Raw genomic sequence first — 22,322 nt, forward strand, 5'->3', positions numbered from 1 at the left:
ATTTTGCACAGCAAATCGCGTCCCAGTAAGTTTACTGGACTGGTGTCGCAAACGACAAATCTATGCATTTCCTTAAAGTTTCCAATTGATATTTCCATGGGCTTGGTAACAGGAGTACTAATCAATTGATTAGTTACACCCACTACTTGGATGGCTTCTCCCGAGAGGGGTAGGTTTGGAACGTCCACTGTTCTTACAGTAGAACGGGTAGCGCCAGTGTCCAACAGAAAGGTGACATCGTTTCCGTCAACCTTTCCTTCAATGTATGGTCCGGACTGGTCTACCGGCAAGGAGGCGCCAAGTACGCACTCCTCGTCCTCCCCTCTCAGGCCCCGTCAGTACTGGTCATCACAAAGGAAGGTATCATTTAGAAGATACTGCGAAGTTGCTGCATTTCTGTTCTCATTGCTTTCCCAGACTTCTATCTCATCTCCCTCTGCCTGTTTTCCCCTGTATACTTGCTTTGGTGCTCGGGGCACCTGAACTGTTTTTACCTGTGGTTGAGTCTTTCTCGGTCTCTCTTTCTGCGTCTGTGGAGTTAAATCAGGAGTTTTAGGGTTATCTTCGGGCAAGTAAGGACACTCGTTACGCCAGTGCCCAATTTCGCCGCACTGATGGCAGGGAAATTTCTTCATAGCCTCTTCCCTGCTCATTTTGGGCCGGGGCTTGCCTCCTCCCCCTCCCCCAGGGCCTTCATTCTTAGCATTTTTGACCATGTTACTCAACTGCTTTTCCTGCTGCTCTGCGAGCTTCACCTGAGCCCACATCACCTTTTCCTTGAGAGCCTTTTTCTTTTCTGCCATCTCGTCCTCGCAGTACTTTGCGTACCGCAGGACCTCATCTACCTTTTTGGAGTGCCAACAGATTTTGTTATCTTTTATCCACTGACAAATTTCAGGTCTTAAACCGTTTACAAACCTGTAAATGAAGTGCGTCATGTCCTTCATCTCTATGTTATCTATACCACTGTATGTTTTAAACACCTGTAACAACCTTTCATAATAGGAGTGCACTGTCTCTTCTCTTTCCTGCGTTGTTCTATCTATCCTGGTCCAATCAGTTTCCTTTGCTGGGACCTTTAGTTTCAGATGCTGAATTACTTGCTCATATTTTCTCATCACTTCTTTCGATGGTTCCCCAGTTTTTTCATCTCTCGGGTATTCCTCACTAGGCCAGGCTATGGCTATTTTACACTCGGTCCATAGATCGACTGGGACCACAATGTCGAAAAACCCATCCAGGTCTTTCCACAGGCATTTCTGCACCTTTACAAACCTTTCCACTTGCCGGTACCATTCAACTGGTTTCTCCCGCAATTTCGGGAAATCGTTAGTAAAGGACACAATATCCTGTCTGGACCATGGAACGTGCACATACCTCCCACCGGGTACTTCGCGCATGGGGCATAAAGTTTCGGGCTTATCTACCTCTCTCAAAGGAAACTCAGGGGTTGCTTGTCTGGATCGGGCCTCCTCTTTCTTATGTGCCCACCTCGTTTTCCACCTTTCCACGTCTCCCCATTTTTGCAAAACTGCAAGCAACTCTTTAATCTGCGACTTTCTTCCTGATACATTCAAATTCTCTAAGTCTTTGTCTGAGAACTCAGCTCGGTATGGTTTCTGCAAGGGCTTCGATCTTGATATATCTATCCCCATACTAGCTGCAGTGTCGGTCAGTTTTTCATGGAGCACCCTAGTACTCCTAGTAAGACTTTTACACATAAACAGCAACTCTTCTTCAGAATAGGTGTTCAGTCTGTCTAGCCCCACATTTCCTGCCATCAATTCCTCTATTTCTACTCTTAGTTTGTAGAGGTCTAAAGGTTTCGTTTGTGGAGCCTGTTTTTCTAATTCCCGACTCCAATTTTCAATTTCTTCCGGCGTTACCAAAGAGACACTCCTGGTACCCGTTGCTGACTCTAATTTAATTTCTTTCGCATCAAAAGGATTATGCCTCTTCTGCACTCCCTTCCCGGTTTGTTTGTTTGGCAGGTCCAAGAACACAACATCAGACTCACACTCACTGGACTGATCGTCTATCAGTAGGGGCTCTTGCCTCGGCGGGGCCATTATCGGGTTCATAACTGGAGGGTTTGGACCACCTTGATTACTCCCGTACAATGGAACTACTGGTCCGATTGTTACCGGAATAGTCAAAGCTTCAGGACTGGTATTTAACTGGGAGATTTTCTGAATTATTTCTGACCTCTGTCTAGCTATGGCCTCTTGCTCCCTTTCATCTAATACTCTTCCTAAAGTTCGGTCAGGTATCATCTGTGGGGTCAGTTGAGGCGTAAAACTCGGGGCAGTAGGATGCGTTTCACTTGGTCCCCCACCATAATTTGGCTTCGGGAACAAAGTTCCTGTCCTAAATGACCTGCGCTCTTCCCCATATGGAGGCTGCAAAAAGGGCACTCCTGAACCTAATGGCTTTTCTTCGTTTTCATAAAGAGGTCTGGGGTAAAAGAGCTTTTCACGGGAATATTTTTCCTCCGGGATCCCGGACATACTGGGATATATATTTCGCACCTCCGGGGGCTCGGGTTTCTCAAAATAGGGCAGTACCTGGCCCCCTCCCCCTCTACATAGGGATCTGTCCTCCTCCTTAATAGATGGACGTTGGGCAATTTCTCCTGTACTGGAAGGTCGGGCTCCCTCATTATAAGGTGGCGGACTTCTCGTAAAAATGTCATCTAAAAATTCATCGTCTGACTCCCCAGGAGCTCCCCAATGCTTACTCTTTTCTGTCCTTTTCTCTCCCCCAGAAGGGTTACCTGCTGGCATCATGGGAAACAGACCCTCAACAATCATGCTCTGCCTCCACTGTTTCATCCTCTTATCCCTGGTCTCTTGTTTCAGCCTGGGGTACCATTTAGTCAGACCTTTGTCCATTCGGGGTTTCTCTCTTTCAAAAGCCTCAATCTCCCATTCCTCTAATGCCTCATACTGCGTTAGTCTCGGTCTGGGATGTAATTCATTCATGCGGGTTCTCAAATTGAATAAAATTCTACCATTAAAAGTACCGTCTAACGGAAAAGCCAATACTCCGTCATCTTTTGTGTACTTCACCCTATTCTCCAACCACACACAGGTGTTGTACCCTCGGTCAAACATCATGAATGAGGCAGGAGTATTTGGTGGCGGGACAACAACGCCTTCCCTAGATTTAATCGGTTTGTCCGTTTTGAAATAATTCTTTACCCTACTTACAAGGGACATCTTCCTCTTTCCTCCGTACATAATATCGTATCTATTGGCTTTCCACTGATCCCTTTCAAACCCTTGGTTTCTCGGATCGGGTCTAGTCTCTGGACAATACGAGTGCCACATACGATTTCTACGCTTAACTTTGTTTACAAAGCTACTTCCAATCAGAACGCGCCTTGCAATTGCGTGCAACCAATGAGGTGCGCGCGTTCAAATAATTTCGGCCAATGGGTGCGCGGCCCCTTCGTGAGACAGTTCTCACTCCTCGGCGCTTCACCCCTCCTTTACAATTCCAGCCCCGCTACCCGCCCGCTGTTTCTACCAATCCCAGCGCGGCACGGAGTGACGTCAGAGACGCTTCGCGACTGACTCCCTCCCTTCACAAGGTAACGGAAACTTTCTTTCCTTTTAAAGTGCTCAGTGCTTGGTTATTTTACAACAAATACACATTCGCCACAGTGCTCAAGTGTCTAGACAGGATAGCTTTGTTTTACTGCAAGTAAACTACTTCCATTTACTTTTCACGCGCTGCGGGCAGATCTCTTCCGCCTACCCTTCACTCTAGCATCGGTGAACCTGTTATTCCCCTAAACTCATCCACTTCTTTCCGGGATATATTCCGAGTTTAAGGTTTCTCAGCGGACCCCTCTGCTTTCACCCTAGCTCCAAGGAACCTGCTACTTTTCCGATGTGACCCTTACTAGGTTACGCCACTATGGGAATTTTGCCAATGAACCTCGTTACTGACATTTATTCACACATGTATTCAGAAAACCCTAGTTAGTGCTTCCCGGTTATCCTAACCTGCATCTAACTTTCCTTTAAGCCTGTGACCTCAGGACAATGGATTCTATTCACCACTTGCCCTTTCAATTCCCCGGGGAGTTCGGACAACACGAAACAATACGGTTTACGAACGCATGGATTAATACATATAACAATATAAGAACAAGAATAATAACAATACAGCAATTCATGAATTTCAGCAGCGTATTCACAAGAGAATGATCAGCTCTCTCAGAACAGCCACTCTTTTAGCAGCATTAATGTACTAGCAGCTTCCGACTCAACTAGTCTAACTAATCCTGCCTAACCTTTAGCTAGTCCCTAACCATACCTCTGCTTACCAGAAAACTGATAGAGCGCGCGAGGTCACCCAGCCAATGATTACGCCGTTTCCGGCTTCAGGGCCCATATACTTTCAATTCACACTATTCATTGACCAGGCGACTTCACGGGCTGCTATCAATTGTGTGTTTTCCCTATTTGTTATGACTCAGTGTACCCGACTTACCATCCACCGACACGGGTACCTATGACTTCAATGGATCAGGGGCCTAGCTGTAAAAGGAAAGGCAGCAAATGTAATTTCAAATGACATTCAATGTTGTTAAAATGACCACGGACAACTGGAAGTTTTAAAATGTTTATCTAAAGTTCGTTATCATCAAGCATAAGATACACAAGAATGAGGCAATCAATAACCAAGATAATGTAAATGATATAACTATAGAGAAATAACGACAGGGTAACCATTCAAATGTAATATGGAATGCAAGTGGGGAAAAATACTATATAATCTCAGAAATGTTTAAGCATGGACAGACTATGCATGGGTTACTTATAGGAGGGCCTATAAAGAGTAACACGCTAAACTTAAAGTAAAGGGACCTTTAAACAGTCTAGGTAAGGAGGTTCTAGACCATATCAGAAAATGACAAACTGCAGTGCAAAATATAATCTCTAAAAGGTAGGGTGACATGGGAACATATCATGAAAAATCTGCAAATGACTTTCGTTCAATAGTTTTGCGACAAAAGCATGGAAAAATCAACGTGTGCAAAGGTGTCACTTTATTGTAGCGAAAGGTAGAAATATAGAAAGGTGCAAGTTTAAAGAACTTAGAGCAGTATTTACCTAGACTGGTGTGGAAACCAAACCCTGGCCACGGGTCAGTTAAGGACAGGAAACCCTCAAGGAAGGATACCCCTCAAAGGACAGCAGGTGCAGAATGGACACCCCGGACAGGACAGGATACCCTCAGATTAGGAATCAGGACAGGACCTCAGGACAGGACAGCAAACCCTCAGGACAGGACCGCTCAGGACAGGACCGCACCCGCAGTTTGGAAGCAACGCCTGCGCTCCACCCTCTCTGCAGCTATCGATCAAGACCCCGATTGGGTCAGCGAACTCCCAGCAAAGTGCTTCGCCAGCACTTTAAGGTTCAGTAAAAAACCTTAGTCTATGGTCAATTTCGGACAGAGTGCTCCGCAGCTCTCTGTATCTTCAGTCACCTATTGAGTACGATGGGTCAGTGACAGGTCAGCTAAACCAGACAAGTCGGACAATTCCCTAGGTAAACCCAGGGTAGATATACTCTTTTGGGACGGTGTACCACCCCCCCAATGTTGCAAAGTGTCAGAATCCCTCAATTTGGATTGGTCCTAAGGTAGGATTTGGGTAACACACCAATCAGAACACGCTAATTTGAGCCTATATTAGCATACTTGGGTACCGCCTAGAGAGATTGGGGTTCTCATGAGAAACTGTGCAGAATACGAGTGACAATTAACATTGTAACATATGAGGAGCAACAATTCTCCGTTCTCGTAGCGCAGAGGTGGCTTTCCCAGGCGCATCTTGACTGTGGCTGCCAGCTGGCTGAGTTCCACTGTCCAAAGTTGCCACCTTTCAATGCTCCCTGGTCATGCGCAGAAGAGACCGTCAATATGGCTCCCAATCAGTTTGGACCCCCATTCCCCGCGGTACATGAAAAGTAAGCGAGAACAAATTAATACACAGAAATAACGTTATGAAATCACATTCACAGGGTTGTACTTTCAACTTATCATCATAAAATATACTTATGCAGTCTATATGTTAGCTACATGGATACAATCACAAGAGCAGTGGCACGAGCAGTACCACATGATGGGCACAGCTATGTATTACGCATGCGCATAAATTTCCCTCCACTTCTGCAGACGCGTCTGGACACTTGAGTGTGGCTGACGCATGCGCAGTAACTAAATACAAGCGGCAGCCATTTTAAGTGACTCGAGTAAATTATTTTAGTAAAACATATAGGCAAGCGTCTTAATCCTTATTTAAACTAAATATAAACGTTAGTAAGACTTACACTTATTACTTTGTTACACATAAACGAGGCTCATGACTTCGGCAAGATCGCAAAATATGCGAAGCTTTGCTTCATCAGTCTCACGGTGCAGGGGGGGAGGGGGGATTTCAGGTCCGACTGGGCACTGTGGTTCATTTGAAGAGCCTGGTCTTGAGATCCTTCCTGAATTGTGTCAGTGATGGGGAGAGCCTATGGTGGAGAGGCATAGCTTTCCAGGAATTGGTGGTGAGTTAGGAGAAGGATCTTCCTCCAGTCCTGGTCTAGCGGATCCGAGAGATGGTGGCAGGGACCAGTTAGGCAGAGCAGAGATGTCTGGTGGATACGTGGAATGAGAGGCAGTGGTTCAAGTATGCTGGTCCGGCGTGTGAGAGGAGCTTCAATGTGACTCTTTTGTTGACTGGGAGCCAGTGGAGTTTTAGTAGGTGTTCGGAGATGTAGCTGCAGTGAAGAATTTTGAGGGCCAGTCTGCCTGTTACACATGAAGAAATGTAATGACCACATGGCTGGTGGTTGTGCAGTCATAAATGTGATCATGTGCTTGCAGTCAAAGAATGAGTATTTATTTGCCAATGCACATATCTAGATTTCTAAATATTGCAACTATTTGCTGAGCCACATCTGTGTGGGATCCCATTGCGTTCCTAATCGAGTTTAGAGTAAATGAACAGATGTGAAAACGATGTTGACACCAAATACACACTGCTTGTTGATATTGTAGATATGCAGATCACACAGCATGAATTCCTGTGAGAGGCCCCACTTATCAGACCTCCACAACTCTCGATTATCACTGTCAATCATATGTAAGGACAGGCCCTTTAACACTGTTTACTGCTGTCTCTTGCAGATCCTTTATTGCCTGACCTGTTGAACAACCAATTGGAGCTACACACATATTGCCAAGTCACCACACACTGTTGGAAAACGTAAAACAGTCTCAAACTATTAGGAACATCTACCAGCTTTTCACATTTCCTATCGTAGTACACCAAACCAAGTTAACTTGTAAATTTCAAGATGCCTTTGAGGAGAAGGTACTCTGCTATCATACCAAGTAAAAGAGAACAATCCAACAACACCCCAGAGACCTACCAAAGCAAACTGAACACTGCAGGGCATACTCTGCATGGAGCACAGGTTCACTAAAGGAATTACTAAAACGAATTTGTTCTTTCCCAGGAGGATCGTAAGCAACACTTCAGTTGTAGCAGTAGGGAGCGCTTTTTTGTAAGAAAAACTTAATGTAGGCCCTCATTGAGAAAAGAGCAGTAGTATATATATATATATTTCTTTATTCGGTTTTACAAAATAGAAAAACGTAAAAGCAGTGTTACAATCAGATAAAAAAGCTTATTAACAATTAATACACAATCATTACAATTTAAAAATAATCTTTCCACACTAGCATTGAAGGTCACTGTTTGGACAATGGTAAAAAATTATCCAATTCATAAATCGTAAGAATACTCTACAGATTTGTTCTGTGTTTAAAAATACATTTCAAAAAGTTGACGACGTGATAACAAATGCATTCAGACTCTAAAAACTGTAGTCACAACATAGCTGGGCGACATTGCCTAAGACCCCACTGTTTTAACAGAGGTAACAGCCAAAGTCTCCGATGAACATGATAAAATTTGCAGAACAGAACAGTGTGTATAGTCGTCTGCTCTGATGTGTCATCGCAGGGGCAAGGCGTGAGAATCAAGTCCCAGCTATTTCTCATTGGAAATGCTACTAAACGATGAAAGAGATTTAATCTAAATCTCATCAAGAGAAGTCGCTCGAATACTTTAAACTCATATGTTAAATAGGGCTGAATTGACAGGGTGATCTGAACAGCAATTACATGTTGGGCAGAAGGTTTCGTTGCTTCGCTAGCGAGCCTTAAGCCTTCTAGATGGCTCAGTGCCCTTGCTTTCAGGTCCTTCTTCGAGATTTCACAGATCTTCTCGGGTGTTGTATAATAAAACTCAAGCCCTAAGTCAGTAAAGAAGTTTTTCACATAGAGGAGCCAACAAATTTTCAGTGAGTAGTCTAATTCCATGCAATCTGCCATCATTTTCTTTGTTATTAAGTTCTTTTCAGAAATCCATATTCGTCGCCAAAGTAAAAGTGGTTGGATTTTTACCAAGTCCCCTGAATATGGTATCCGTAATTCCAAATGACAAGCTAATGTGGAAATTCGTTTGGGTGCCGCTAAGAGAAACCTTAAAAAAGTGTTTTCTGCCACCTGCAAGGAGCTAATGTTAGCATGCCCCCACACTCCAGCACCGTACAGGGCTATTGACTGGCATTTAGCACAATAGATTTTTAACAATTCCGCGGGGGGCCTTTTTCCCAACCTTTGTGAGAAGTTTATGAGGGCGGTGATGGCTCTCATAAAAAGATGTTTTCTTGCCTCAACCGCAGCTTTCCAATTCAATTTCTAATCTATTATAATGCCCAAGTAGGGATAATGGGCCATTGATGCAAGTTTCTGATTACTGAGGAAAATATCTTTAACCCGTGCTTGCTGTCATTACATATGTCTTTTTTGTATTTATATGTAGATCAAGGCTCCCCATGAAGTGTTCATACCTATCCAATGCCTTCTGCAGTTTGTGTGGGGTACGAGCCAGTATCACGGCGTCGTCTGCATAGAGCAGAGCGGGGATCGGTTGCTTTCGTACTTGGGGTAGGTCCTGGGCCCCCCTCAGCGTCTCCACCTCCAGACCATTTGTGTAGAGGGAGAACAAGAAGGGGGCCAGGACACAACCTTGACGAACGCTGCGCTCCACTCCAAACGACGCAGATAGTTCGCCCTTTGTGCCGAAACGTACCCTCGTGGAAGCTTTGGAATATAGCTCCCTCAAAAAATCTACAAGGGGGGCATCTACTCCTATTTGTCTCAGAACAGTCCAAAGCCTTGCATGGGAGACACAGTCAAACGCGGCGGACAAGTCTACATAGACCATATATAGCTTGCCCTGTTTTGCCTGAACATATTTCCCCAGCATCATGGAAAGGTTTAAGGCCTGTTCTGTTGTGCCAAAACCCTCCCTAAAACCGAATTGGAGGTCGGAGAGGACCCGCCCTTCCTCGGCCGACGACTGGAGACGCTCGAGCACGACTCTACCCACTATCTTGCCCAGTGAGTCCAGCAGTGAGATAGGGCGATAGCAGGATACCTCTTGCCGGTCTCCTTTTTAAAAAATTGGAACCATAATAGATTTGGTCCAGGAGTCCAACAACCCTTTCTCTGTAACTGCATTACACACCCTGGTCAGTATTGGGGCCCAGAGATTAGTGTTGTGCTTAAAAAGATCCGCGGGGACCCCGTCTGGACCCGGGGCTTTCCCATTCTTACTAGCATTTAGGGCCAGGAGCACCTCAGATATGTCAAATTCTAGGGGAATAGGGTATAAAACTGCAGGGGAGGGAGCGTTTGTGCCTATTAGAACAGAGTTCTTCTGAAATATTTTCGTAAAATGGGACACCCAGACTGATTCCTCGATTGCAACTTCTATTTTGGGGTGGTTATCATCTGCTAAATACGGGGATTTCACCACTCTCCAGAAGGCCTCGCTATTTTTCTCTAGTGCACTTTTGTGTAGTTGATCCCACAGGGCTTGTTTTAATTCTCCCTTTCTCTTTTTCCGCGCAATAGTGTACTCTTTCCTGAGCCCACTAATTGCCTGGGGGTCTCTGGTGGTTTTGTTCAGGGCTACTTTTAATTTAGTATGGGCCGCCGTACAACTATGGTTAAACCACCCAGCCTTCCTAGATTGATCTGTTTTGGGCTTTGCTGTCAGTAATTCCTTTGTTTTTACGAGGATTACAGCAAAGTTACTAAGGACTTCCTCATCTGTGGCTGCTAAATCAAGGCATCTCAGGATATATGGATAGGCTACTTTGATCAGCTTTTCAGTGATTTGTCCGGGGTTTATCTTATCCCATCGTATAGAGAGCCCATTTATCCTATCTATGTGTAGAGTGTTCTGACTTAGTGCATTTGCTATAATCTGTGGGGTTGAATGTGAGTGTATCCGATGCAATTCAAACCTGAGGGCAGAATGATCACTTAATATATTGGGTAGCACCTCCAAGTTCCTTACTCTATTAACAAGAGGATTTGATACCAAAACATAGTCGACTGTTGTTTCAAACCCCCCCCCCTAAATATGTTGGTAGCAGCCTGTCTAAGGTTGGTGCCAAATTATTAACTATTGTGAGACCTAAGGCTGACATAACTTCATTCATGAGGGACCCCAGCTTAGTATGGTTAAAATGGACGAGGGGGCTATCATATTCATCCACTAGCCCGCAGATGTTATTGCTGCTAAGTGGGCAGGGGTGCAGATCAAAGTCCCCCCCATACGATGTTCACGGTTCCTTTTTCTCCGTGATCCTGACTGAGCTGGGTGAGCTTATCATAAAGGTTAGACACGACCCTCAAGACCTGTCCTTCCGCTAGAATATTATACAGATTAAGCAAGAAGATGCTCTCTTTATTATTGGAACAGAGACGGAGGAGTTGAAAGTTAAGGTCCAATTCTACAACGGTTACTTTTACGTCTTGTATTGTGTTTGTTATGAAAATGGTCAGTCCTCCCTTGGGCCTGCCCATAACTCCCGCTAGAGCTGGAGAAAAATAGGTTCTATAACCTAGGAGATGGAGTTCACTCGTGGACCATGTCTCCTGGAGGCAAATGATTTTGTACTTTTCCAGGAAACTCAGGGCACTACCATCTTCAACCTTAGGGCGAAGGCCCGCAATATTCCAAAAGATGACTCTTAGGGCTTGGGAATCCTTTGTTAAAGTGCCACTTAATGGAGGAGTGGGGTCTGAATTTTCCCCGTGACCCCCTAGGGAGTCCTCATCCGATGGTGGTCAATCAACCATCTCTAGACTACTGTATCTATTCGCTGTCGGGATACCTCTCCATCCATCCCTGTAGGCTACCTCTCTTATGTGACTCCTAACAGGGTTGCCTCCCCACTCCTCCCTGTCACTACCCCAGTGGCGGGGGCCCATTGTGTGCCAGCTTCCCTCATAGGATAAACCATTTCTATTTCTGGGCGGATAGAAAAAGGAGAGGGGTTTTGTTCCTATGCCTTCATTTGTGCCAGCCTGACCCCATGAGCAAATGTAGTCAACTGTTCGGGGATCTTCGAAATGAATAAGGACACAATCTCCCCAGATGGATTTCCTTCCGTGCCCCACCCACGTGGCCCTACGCACCATAAGGATCTTACTCAACCCAAAGGGTGGTAATGGTCGGTTCGGGCTGAGCCAGTGCTGGACCTTGTTTTTTAATGACCAACTAGATTCTGTGGATGGATCAGCCAGTTCTGGTACACCGGTCATCACAACCTTGTAGGGACTAGCCTCAGGTGGCAGATTTATGGCAGATTTGCCTTCAGAGGGTCCCCTGTCCCAGTCCCCACTTGGGTTCATGGCCGGGGTCTTGGGAATCTTACTAGTGCGTTCCTGGCTAATCTGTGGTGTTGGTGGTACCGACTTCTCTACAGTTTTCATTTCTGTTACTTTAGGGGGTTTAGGTTTTACTGCGGAGCCTGGAGTAGATGATTTTTTTGCTTGTTAGGCTTTTAATTTGTTAGCAGTCTCCTTTTTTCCCCCAGTTTTTTGGGCTTCCAATTTTGGGGGATTTTTTGTGAGGGATGTCAGTTCAGTTAACTGTTTTTCTATTTTTTGCAATCTGGCTTCTACTGGGGTAAAGCAGAGTTGAAGTAACTCCCCGATTTTTTTCAGGAGTTGACTATCTTCGTATACATCTCTTCCCCCCGGCAGATTAACCATTGAGTCTAGACTGTTCGGTCCTAAGATCTCTTTTGGGGCTTGGTTTGGATGGACCGTGTGCCTATCTTGTTTCCCTCTCTGCATGGTGTGATCTAACTTCTTTACTAGCTTTTTTGGTGGCTCACGTATCTGGTCGGCCTTGGATCTTTCTAGTTTATCTTTCTTTTTCCGTACTGCTCCTTCCTACCTCTAAGCTGTCTTGTTTCCTCTGGAGTAGTTTGGATAATTAGATCAGGGGTCTTTTCCAGATCCAAACTTAGTTCTAAGTCGGATAGGAGTTGTGAGGCCGATAGATCGACTGCATTTGGTAAGCTATGAATGTCAACACGGACTTCCAGCAAGCCCGACTCCCTGGGCTGCACAGGTGTTTTAGCAGTCGCTAGGTGTCCTAAAGAAGATCTTTTTGAGTGGGATAGATCTTGAGACACTCTTCGTTCCATTGGGGAGATGCCTTGATCTATGAAGGAGTTTGCCCTAATAATAAAACTATCTAAAGAGCCTATGACCTGGGCCTCTCCTGCCGCTGTTTTGCTTCTACTACCTCGTGTTGTCATGGTAAAGGGCCCCAGAGCAATTTTATGTACCCGGGCCTGATACCTAGTACGAGTAGCAATTATTTTCTGAAAAATTAAAAGATTTGACATAAAATACAAAGTACATACAGTTTTACATCAGGTACTGGGCAAAAGGAGTTAGAGGGGGGGGCCCGGTCCGGTCTTACACGGTCTATAACGGGCTAAAACGGGCCCGCCCTTGGCCCGGGCTTCGCCCCGGTCTTCGTCCCGCGCGCGTCCCGCTAGCGCGTCAATGGGGTTGTCTTAAGATAGTTGGTGGGAGGGCTCGGGAAGAGGCCCCAGCTGCGGCCAATAATCCAAGCGCAAGGCCCGCTGGACCTCGCAGTCCCGAGTCCCTGCTCTCCTCCTCCTGGCGCTCGAGATTCTTTATACCCGGTCCGCTGCTCCGTAGAGTGAAGAAATGGCAAGGAAGGGCAACCAGCACAAGGTCCCAGCCTGCGAGCGGCTCCCGTGAAGCAGGGGCTGCGAGGCGTTATGTGCGGTCGGGGGAGGGCTCGGGAAGAAGCCGCAGCTGCGGCCAATAATCCAAGCGCAAGGCCCGCTGGACCTCGCAGTCCCGAGTCCCTGCTCTCCTCCTCCTGGCGCTCGAGATTCTTTATCCCCGGTCCGCTGCTCCGTAGAGTGAAGAAATGGCAAGGACGGGCAAACAGCACAAGGTCCCAGCCTGCGAGCGGCAGGAATAACATCAGCATAAACATAATATTAATGCACACCGTATCCAACATTACAATAAAAGATGGCATTTTTAATCTATCTGTATAACAGAAAATTAGTAGTTATAGGTTCAAAAATAATGTCTCAAAATGGTGGCCAGGAAAAAACAGGAAAAAAGAAAACAACTATTAAGACTCACAAAAAGAACTAAAGAAAAATTGAGTACAATGAAGTGGGGAGCTGACATGACCAAAAATAATACCAACATTTACCTGCCTACCAAATACACAACTCTTCGACCACAAGTTGGTTCATTCAGCAGAAACTACCTCATATACAAAAACAGTTACAATGATAGATCCATGGTTTGTTATGTATCATACCAGAGGACTCCTTGCATTTGTCAGCATAGGTGCTTGAAAGCTACTTTGATGCTACCAATATCTGGCCTGTCTCGGGAGCAATTCTACACACTACACAGGTCTCCAGTAGAGCCAATATGAGACACATTGGGCAAGAGATTAGTAGCTATAGCCCTGGCATCCATTGGTGCCTAGTATTGCCTCCACCACCTATGATCAACACACCCAAGTGCATATGGAAGAGTGGCAGCTTTCAGTCGCAAGCATCACATTTCACTCGTATCACACAATCTACATTACCTTCAGTCATAAGGTGGAAACCTTAAACCATTTCATGCGGTGATGTGTTATGTATTGCAAATTATAGGGCAAGCATAGTACTTCCGTGTCAGACACCTTTGATAGACTTGTATAGGCACTATGTTCCAACTTCTGCATGCAAGTGAATACACATGAAGTGTTAATTTCTAAGCTATCAATTTAGGGCCAGGTTTATATACTGACGGATGACCCACCATTCTGCCCTGGGGACAAAGCAAATTCTTCTGTCCCCAAGAAGGAGGGACCGCCTGTTAAATTTATAAATGAATACCAAGCATGCGCTCAATTCTCATGCGTTGGCAGGAACTGCTTTCACGGGGGTTCCTGTCAATTACTGTTAGGTGTAGGGCAGCATTAGCATGATGTAACCCTGCACCAAACAGTTTTCCTTTTCTTATTTTCAAAAATAAAATCCTGAAACAGGATCTCCTTTTCGAAAATAAAAGAAAGTAACTCTCCCCTCACCGTGCTAGTCACCGCCCTTGGCGCAGGAGCACTATTTGCTTTTTTCTGTCCCTCACCACCAGGGTTTGCCTGGCGTTGACAGAAAGTGAAAAAATACCTACATATCCACCCATCTCTGTCAATCTGTTAGAGAGGTTTGTCCATGGCAGTGGTGCAGTAGTCACTGCTGTAGCCAAACATGAGGTGTCCAGTATATACACCGCCAACATATAAATCTGGCCCATAGTCTTTACTTCATGATTTCTTGAGATTGGTTTCCTATTAATGGGCAGTTTTTTGGTCGCACATGGACTATTTCCTTTAAAACATCAGATACAATTGGTTGGACTATACTGAATTCATATTTACAGGAAGAACATGTTATATAGGCACAGGTAATGCATCAGTGGACCAGGAGTTCAAAGTCAAATATGGACTGAAGTGTATACTTACACTACTCACATGTATAACAAAGAAATGTATGGCTTTAAGAAAACCATTGTCTCCTGGCTGGATAGGGTTTCATATTACTGCAATAACATATTTCATATCATGTAGCAACATCTACTTTCATACATTAGTTAAGTTACCCCCAGCTTCCAGTTGGAAGAGGTTGCAATGGACACTGTGGGAGCCCTGTCTGGGGAGAGACCTGCGTCTTAGAAGTCTGCCCTTATCATTAGGGAGCTGCAGGAGAGACTGGAAGTGACTATTCAATCATCTTCAAGAATTTGGCACTTTTGAGTGTAGCAAGAAGTAGTGGCATAAAGGTCTATCTTACAATGCAGCTGGGACTGGACTTGTAAAGAAGAAAGCCAGAAAGACTGAAACGTTAACATCATGGAAGATAACTGACCATTTATATCACAACCTCTGTGAAGCAGAACAGTTGCTAGTAACTTTTTCTTTTATTTTTCCTGTCTGGTTGCAAGAGCAGTTCTGGGTAATGTACGCAGACTAAAAGTGACTGTTACAGACATGCCAACACTCCCGATTCAGGCGTGAGACTACCGATTTCAGGGCTAGTCTCCCGCCTCCCGATTCCTGCAAGCAAAAACCCGATTCCTCGGAGTTTAAGCTGACAGCGCTTGGTATTGTGTAAAGTGCCAATTCTTCCAGCAATAGTCAGAGTGATCATGCAGGGGCTCTAGAAGGGGTGAAAAATCAACAAAGCGTCATTAGCAAGGGAATGGTCTTTTAAAGACCTGTGAAGTACTGGGGGGGGGGGCGGCTGTGTGTGCACAGGTAGCTGTTTCAGCCCGGGCTGTCAGGGGGGGGGGCGGCGGCGGGGAGGGAGGGGGGAGCATGCACTGCCAGCAACCTGCCAGGCCAGTGCACAACACTTGCATCACCCTCTCTCTGCCTGCCACTGCGCTGCATGCTACGGAAAGGTAAAAAAAAAGTGCATTTGCGTTTCAAATGTCCAATCCTGCAGCAGCACACTTCCAAAGCCCATACATGACGGTAACCCATTTCAAGGCCCCATTCTCCCGATTTTTTTTTTTTAATCTCCCTAGTTGCTCTTCTGAAATGTTGGCATGTATGCTGTTACACTTTCCATGTTCGTTTGGGCATCGTTTTACATTTTTGCGGTAAAACTGGTATATTTTAAGGGAAGCAAAGAGAATGTTGTGGTCACAGTCTAGTGTCACGGCTGTCTTGGCACCTGCCTTCATTTAGCTTCACAAGTTACTAAGGGCAAGATGCATCAATCATTTTTCTCCTCGCAAATGGGCTGATGCTCAGAATCGGTCCTTTTTTGATCGCAAAAAAAGCTTTTGCGATGCATGCAACCCAATTTTACGATTAGGTAACCTGTTACCTAATCGCAAAGGCAATAACACGTTCATACTAGTAAATGTTCTGAGATAAAAAGCCATAGTGATTTAACAAACTGGATAGAAGGTTATTTGTGGCAGTTTTGCACTTTCCTCTTTCCCCATTTGGCATTTGTACTTTATTTACAATAGAAAGCACTGACATTTTTACATTGCTTCTACAATAACCTGTTGTACCTTGGTATCATATCATGTTAGGGTCACGACTACAAAAAATGTTTTATTGCAATTTTTATTCTGTATCTGAAACATTTTGTTTTCATCATGGTGGTAAGTCTCTCTCTTTTTAATGATTTTAGCAAATCAAATAAAAGTATTGTTATTATACCTAATAGCAAAATGGGGTTTGTGATTCGCTGTTTGGAAGGGGGGTGTTTAGGGCATCCCTTCCAAAGAGCGAATCCTGACAGTATGCAAGAATGTTTTGTGACCGGTCGCAAAACATTCGAATATTACCACCTACTTCAAGTTGGTGGTAAAACATTTGCAAATGGGAAGGTCCCCTTTGTGAATGTTTGTAAAAGCATTTTAAAGACCAGGCAGGGGTCTCATGGACCTATGCCTGCTCTTAAAAAATTAAAAGAACACTTTTCATTTTTATTTTTGTAAAGCATCTTGTTAGCCTTTAAGGAAAACGGGCTGCTTTACAAAAAAAATGGTTGCTTTATTTAGAAGCAATCACAGACCTGGTGGTCTGCTGATCTCAACAGGCCACCATCCTTGTGATTTTTGTGATTCCTAGGGGGTCGCAAATTGCGACCTACCTCATTATTATTCATGATGAAGGTCATTTGCGACCCCTAAGGAATCGCAGAAAGTGTACTGCCCACTTTCATGCATGCTGTTTTGCAATTCCCTAATTGTGAATCGTAAGACTCACAATTAGGGAATCACACAACATTTTGTTTATGCATCTGGCCCTAAGTGAGTTCTGCACTGGTTTTGGGACATTGTGCAAGAGACATCAAAGTATTATATATGGTGCAGACAGACCACTCATACACACTTGTTTTAAAGGCTAACTTGAATAATGGATTTAATAAAATCAAGCAGTCAAATAACCAACAACTTGGTACCGCACATTGATACACATATAAAAAAATATGCATTTTCAAATTACTATGTCAACACATATGCAACAATCTGCACATATAGGTCTTAACTTTTCTGTTGTGAGCCTCAGTCAGCCACACATCTGTACAGTTGAGCACTAAAGCACAGCCCTTGCAGAAAAGCACATTTCAGTAGAACATTTATAGCATATGTACACAGCATACAATTTCCTGTATCAAATTCCCAAATGTTTAATAAGCATGAATTTGATATGGACAATCAAAGAGAATGTAAAAAGTAGTCATTCTTTATGTCAGATTATTTTAGGGATTTTCAGCTTGATATAAATCACTGAGTGGCACTGCACAAACACAAGTACTGGACACCACCACTGAACAACAGGGTAAGAAATGTAATTATTAGTTGAGAGCGGAGGAAGTCCCACTCAGGCAACACCCACAGTTCTTGTCAGGGTGATCACAAAAGTCACTAAATTGATCTGTGCTTAATCCTTCATAGCTTGGCATAAAAACAGTCAGTCTTAGCTTATAGGCAATGTGTAAAGTACCTATGCAGCACATAAACAGTAATAAAGTAAAAACACAACACGAGAACAATTCCAAAACAATTTAGAAAAATAGAGTAAATGTTATTAAATAAAATGATAACAGAATGACAAACATCCATCAGTAGAACCAGAGATGTTAATAAGAAAAGTTTTTAGTGACAAAAGCTGCACATAGCAGAAAGGGTTAATCTGATTGGGCTAGACCAAAAAAAAGTCACAAGTTCAGGCTGATTGCACTGGAGAATGGGTTGGCGACAGGGACAAGGTTAGTTCCTCAAAAGAGTTACCTCCTCAAGTCTGTTGTGCAGAGTTCGGTTTGCAGTGGAGGTGGCCAGAGGAGGAGGCTTTCAGCTCGAAGACCAGGTTAAGCATTACGAATGGTCGTTGCTGTAGCACAAATAGTCTGTCATTGGTAGAGCTTCACACTGGTGATGGTCGCAGGTGGTCATGGGAGATTGCTGTTGGCATAAAGTACATGTCTCGCATTGATGGTCGTCATGGATGGTCAATGTTGGAGAGAAGAGCAAGTGCTACCAGCAGCTGAGTTTTGGTGCAAACGGGTCCATTCTGCTGGCACAAAGAACCCAAAGTTAAGGAGTTTCCCCCCTTCATTTCAGAAAGAGCTCTCACTGATGCCAGCGAGGGGTCCAGACTCAGAGGGGCACCTCTTGGAGATTAGGACTAACTACAGAAGAGGTCAGAAACAGGGTTTAGGAAGGCCCTGGTAGGTCCAGTTGGTGTTGGTCAGCTGGGCAGTTACATGGAGGCTTCTAGAAACTTGTTTTGTCCCAGTATCTCACATAGGAGGTCAGCGAACTGACCCTTGGAGTTACTCTGGGTAGCCTGTGATCAAACAAGCAGGTCCAATCTTCCTTCTTCAGACAGCAAGGCAGTCCTTCCAGCAGCAGGACAGTCCTTCTGGTGGTAGGACAGTCCTTCTTTTGAATCTTCCGCAGGTCCTGGCTGGTGGTCCCATTTTAATTAACACACAGAAACACCTGTGGAGAAGCGTGGCTCAGTGGTTAGAGGCGGCAGACCCGGAAGCTGAGATCAGCCGTGGACCAGGGTTCGATTCCCCGCCTCGGCGGGTCTCGGGCTCAAAAATTCCACGGACTCGACAATTCTCGCTCCGGTGCCTACTCGACTCACGGGGTCACACTCTGCGACTCTGGGCAATAGCTTGCTTAATCTCCACTACAGCCCCTCGCGGCGGGATGCCTGGCTTTCACCTTGTGAATACCCTGCCGGGGTATCTCACAGGGGAATACCAGGACGGGTTCCCTAAGCAAGCGCCTTGAGACCCCTGGGTGATTCGTGCGCTATATAAATCGAAATACATTTACATTTACATTTACATTTACATTTACATTTACCTGGGTTTAGAAGAAAAAGTAGCCTACCTGAATAGGGAAATTTCTTTTTAAGGTGGCATGATTCATAATTGGTAATCTTCTCGTACCTTGACAGTTGATCACAGTGTGGGCTACAACTCCCTCACTGAGAGAGTGTAGCTCTTCTGATGCTTTCAGATAGATGGTAGATACCCTGTGATGAACTAAAGGGTGGTGATGTAACCAGAGAGTGAAAAAAGTGATGCAGTGATTCAAATTAACTACATGAAGTACTCAAAGGATACTGTGGAAAAACAATTGACACTTAAAAACAGAGGTAGTATGAAAGCAATTGTGTCTCTAGACCCAATCTTGAGCTCTGCTATAGAAGCAGGCCATTCTTTCTGAAAAGTTTGACAGGTTGCTCTTTGGCACACAAGCTCCATGCCTTTTTTGCACACACTTAGATGCCACACATACTGGCTTCCCCCACAACTGTGGCCAACAATAGCACTGTGACCCTTACTGGAACTGATATGGGGCTGATAGTCAATGCCCGAATAAGAGACACATTGAGTTTCATACTACCTCTGTTTTTAATTTTCATTTCTTTTTCAACAGTACCCTTTAAATGATTCAGTACCTTAGAGTGTTACCTTATCCTTTCAACTCTCTCCTATATTCTGCCTATACGACAGAGCTCAGCCTGAGCCCTACATCAATGTTCCTTGAGCTGAGGTATAACACCTGAAGAATGTGGGTAAACTTGTTTACCATGTATGAACGCCATGCTTGACTGATTATGTCTACATTGGATCATGGTTTTCAATATTCACCATATTCCAGATGTACTGTATATGAACACAATGTCTTTTTAACTTTGCAAACCTTGATATGTTCAACACTCACCTCTATTTTGTGTAAATGAAGGCACTTCATGATAGGTGCCACGTTTTGCTGCAAATCATAATCCAGCTGTGTTGGTAGTCCTCCACAGGTCGATTGACAGCGGATCCACTTTGAACCATATAATAGACCACTGATTGTTTTTTTGGTTCTCTTTTATTAGTGTACTCGTTGAGCAGAAGCATTTCCTGCATGTCCTAATGAATGCCAATAAAGCTCTTTGGAGGGATTAACAGTAAGCATGGTCGTAAAATCCGTTCCGCTAGCGGAATTTGCGGATTTTCGGCAAATTCGCGATCTGCGAACTCTCGCGAATTTGCCGAAAATTCGTAAATTCGCACGCAGCGTATTTTTTTGTGCTTGGTCACGCTTGACAAATACAATATTGCGTTGTGCGGCGTTCACTTACCGTCATTCAGCGTTTGAAGAGTTGTTTTTCTCCATGTTTGCGTGTGCTGCGCCATTTTGGATCTTGCTGCATGATCTCGCGGGAGTTTGTCGACCGCGATTTCGTCATCGCGCCCGCCACCTTGCACAGCGAGATTTTGTCAATGCGAGTACGTCATAAAGGCTCACGATCACGCATTGCGGGAGTAAACAATTGCGAACACGTAGATGCGGCGGGCAGCAACAATCTCGCACTCGCGAAATTGTAAAATTTGCAATTCTGCACAAGAAATCCACCAGCAAGCAGCATAAACCTTCTGAAAATGATGATTTTTTTATCAGAATAACTCCTAAGGTTGACATTTGCCTGCACTTTTTTTTGCAAGGAGTCCATTTTGGGGGGGGGGGGGGGTGGGAGGAAGGAAGTGCCCCACAGTCTTCAACTTCCTGTTCCTGTCCAGCAGGCTCCTCCCAGTGCTTTCTTCATGTGCTGGTCACTTTCATTTGGATCTTGACCTGGAAGGATTACTTTTTGTGGATGCTGCTGGATATTTGGATTTGAGGCCTTTTTGACTTTCTTTGGATCACTTTTGGATTAGAAATCAACTTTCACAAGTAAGTTTGTTTGGGGTATTACAGTTCCTGCAACTACAATTTTGGAACTTTTTCAGAACATTAAATAAAATATATTGTGGGTAGCCACAGTATCCAGTAGGACCAGGGTTAGTTATGGGTGCACGATACAACTGTTTTGTTGAATTTAAACATCATTGAGGGCATGGATGGCCTGGGATTGTGCTGATTTTTATGTGTTTTTCGATTTTTGGGGCTGCTGTTGAGGCCTTTTGCCCAGGGTTAGTGAGTGGTGCATTGACTGAGTCTGTCTGTGGGGTCTCTTTAATGTAAACATCATGGAGGGCATGAATGGCATTGGATTGTGGTGAGTGCTGGTACAGGCAGGCCCTGGCCATGTGTTTGGGGTGCAAGGGGCCATTTTGAAGACAGGCAGTGTTCTGAGGCCTGCACCCATTTTGCCTAGCTTTCATCCATTATGCCCAGGGGTAGTGAGTGGTGCATGGGCCTAGTCTTTCTGTGGGGTGTCTTCTTGAATTTAAACATCATTGAGGGCATGGATGGCCTGGGATTGTGTTCATTGGTGTTTGTTTTTCGATTTTTGGGGCTGCTGTTGAGGCCTTTTGCCCAGGGGTAGTGAGTGGTGCATTGACTGAGTCTGTCTGTGGGGTCTCTTTAATGTAAACATCATGGAGGGCATGGATGGCATTGGATTGTGGTTATTTTTGTGTGTTTTTCATTTTTTGGGGTGTACTGTTGATGGGGACTGGCCATGTGGGTGGTGGCCATTTTGAGTGCTGGTACAGGCAGGCCCTGGCCATGTGTTTGGAGTGCAAGGGGCCATTTTGAAGACATGTAGTGTTATGAGGCCTGCACCCATTTTGCCTAGCTTTCATCCATTATGCCCAGGGGTAGTGATTGGTGCATGGGCCTGGTCTTTCTGTGGGGTGTCTTCTTGAATTTAAACATCATTGAGGGCATGAATGGCCTGGGATTGTGCTGAATTTTGTGGGTTTTTTCGATTTTTTTGGGCTGCTGTTGGGGCCTTTTGCCCAGGGGTAGTGAGTGGTGCATGGACTGAGTCTGTCTGTGAGGTCTCTTTAATGTAAACATCATGGATGGCATTGGATTGTGGTGATTTTTGTGTGTTTTTCGTTTTT

This window comes from Lissotriton helveticus, chromosome 10, assembly GCF_964261635.1.
Source record: "Lissotriton helveticus chromosome 10, aLisHel1.1, whole genome shotgun sequence".
Lineage (NCBI taxonomy): Eukaryota > Metazoa > Chordata > Amphibia > Caudata > Salamandridae > Lissotriton > Lissotriton helveticus.